Source organism: Gossypium arboreum, chromosome 12, assembly GCF_025698485.1.
Source record: "Gossypium arboreum isolate Shixiya-1 chromosome 12, ASM2569848v2, whole genome shotgun sequence".
In the NCBI taxonomy this organism is placed as follows: domain Eukaryota; kingdom Viridiplantae; phylum Streptophyta; class Magnoliopsida; order Malvales; family Malvaceae; genus Gossypium; species Gossypium arboreum.
The window spans coordinates 43,583,730-43,586,200 of record NC_069081.1 but is presented as its reverse complement, the minus strand read 5'-3'; the positions used below and the strand labels follow the sequence as shown (position 1 = coordinate 43,586,200).

The 2,471-nt window shown below is 38.4% G+C and overlaps 1 long non-coding RNA gene across 1 annotated transcript; it reads left to right on the top strand.

Moving 5' to 3' along the window:
• Positions 1-793: 793 nt before the first annotated feature.
• Positions 794-2,260, top strand: LOC128285323 (uncharacterized). Its single transcript, XR_008275826.1, has 2 exons — positions 794-895; positions 2,220-2,260. It is a non-coding gene; the product is annotated as an uncharacterized LOC128285323 (long non-coding RNA).
• The last annotated feature ends 211 nt before the right edge of the window (positions 2,261-2,471 follow it).

Sequence of the window (2,471 nt, the reverse complement as noted above, 5' to 3'; positions counted from 1 at the left end):
TACAAGGGCTACTCGAGGAAGAGGCCGTGGTCGAGGCCGAGGTAGCACTCAAGTTGGATCTGCGTCATCTGAACACATGCCAGCTGGCGAGGTATGTCCACCACCGGATAATGGAAATGGGCCGTATGATCGGGCCGCAGGGGATGACGCTTTGTCTCAAGCGATGTTAAGGATTTTGGAAAGGGTTGCTGGAGCTAGCACAGGGATAGTGATAGTAGGATCGAGTCTTGCAGTAGATAGCGTAGTGGGGTAGATGTTAGATGACTACCCTGTTAAATGGAAATTTCGAGGACGAAATTTCTTTAAGGGAGGTAGAGTTGTAACACCACAAATTTGAGCCTAGAAGTTTTAGGCCTTGAGCATGGGAGCGATTGAAGGCGACTTTTAATATTTTGTTGTGCATGTAAATTTTGTTAATGAAGGCTTGTTTTAGTGGTTAAGTATCTTTGAGAAGTGTTGGAGAAATCTTGGGTTCAAACTTGGGCTTTAGCAAAAATTTTGGTATTAAGTGAAAAAAAACACGGATGCTTGGATGAGGGTTTTGAAATTATTGTGTTAAATAAATGACACAAAAAGCCTTGTGGCTTAGTGGCAAGTAGCGTGTGGAGCATTTAAGGGGAGGCATAGGTTCGAATCCCATGGCAAGCAAAGAGCATTTATTTTGCTAACAGGGGGCGGCAAGAGTTGGTGTTGAATTTAAACTCTAATGTTGGAGGGATCCCACATCGGGAAGCTAACATAAGAGTGGTTGTGAAGCTGGCTTTAAATAGAGGGAACCATGAAGAGAGTAAATGTACCTTTCTTGGCTGATCCCTTTCGCTGTATGGCGTGCTCGTTTGGGTTGGGCATCGGCTAAGGGTGCTCGGAGTGTGGATTAACTCCAGTCTCCTATCAGGTGTGTATTTTTTACTACTCTAGCTGTAGGATGGCTACTTCGGGCCGCGATGGGCCGAAAGGGGTCATGTGGGCCTAATGGGCCTACAGGCCCAATTGGATAAGTTATTTGATTGTGTAGCAAATATTGGGCTAGGCTAGGTGAATCTCATATTTGTGGCTAGATTTGGGCTAAAAGGGCCACACGAGCGTGTGGGCCCATTTGGGCCGAGAATAGGCTTTAGGCCCATTCGTATTCTTATCCCTGTTTAGAATACTTTAGTTTACTAAAATTACCAAATACCCTTAGTTTGTAAAAATATTTGAAATACCCTCGATTTGTAAATTTACCAAATACCTTCGACTTGTAAAATTACTAAAGTACCCCGATTTACTGTAATTACTGCTTTACCCCTAATTTACATAATTACCGCTTTTACCCTAATTTACATAATTATCGTTTTACCCTCGACTTACGTAATTACTGCTTTACCCTAATTTACATAATTACCGTTTTACCCTCGATTTACATAATTATCGTTTTACCTCGACTTACGTAATTACTGCTTTTACCCTAATTTACATAATTACCGCTTTACCCTTGATTTACATAATTATCGTTTTACCTCGACTTACAAAATTACCGCTTTACCCTCGATTTACATAATTATCGTTTTACCCTTGACTTACGTAATTACTGCTTTTACCCTAATTTACATAATTACCGCTTTTACCTCGATTTACATAATTATCGTTTTACCTCGACTTACGTAATTACTGCTTTTACCCTAATTTACATAATTACCGTTTTACCCTAATTTACATAATTATCGTTTTACCCTCGACTTACGTAATTACCGTTTTACCTCGATTTATTGAATTCTTGTTTTACCCTTGATTTATAGAATTACTATTTTACCCTTGATTTATAGAATTCTTGTTTTACCCTTGATTTACGTAATTCTTGTTTTTACCTCGATTTACAAAATTACTAAAATACCCTTGGTTTGTGAAATTACTGAAAAACCCTCAATTTGTAAAATTACCAAAATACCCCTAATTTACAAAGTTACAGAAATACCCTTGACTTTCTAAAAATTATAGAAATACCATTGGTTTACAAAATTACTGAAATACCTTTGGTTTGTTGATTTACCAAAACACCCTTGTAGGACGAAATGACTAAAATACCTCTAAAAGGTAACAACACCGTAAAGCCCCTGTAGGGTAAAGTGACCGTAATACCCCTGTATGGTAAAATGACGAATATGCCCTTATGTTCCGTATGACTGATGTGCTTAGGATTTACATATATTGATATTGGAATAGTTGAGTTTGAGTGACAGGTGGTGGTTATCGTAGGTGATTGATTATGGAAACGTTTCAACTTCAACCCGTAACAGGTGTGTACTAACCCTCGTAATAGCTTAGATTAATATTTGCTGAAAAGCCGAAAGCTTCATATTTTAGTGATTCGGGAATTAATATTTAGATCTATTTTCTCGACGTTTAAGTTGGATTCTAACGGATATGGGGTAGGAAGGTATTTGGAACGTTCTTCAATGAGTAGATCTCTTGGTAAGTATTCAACCTTCTTT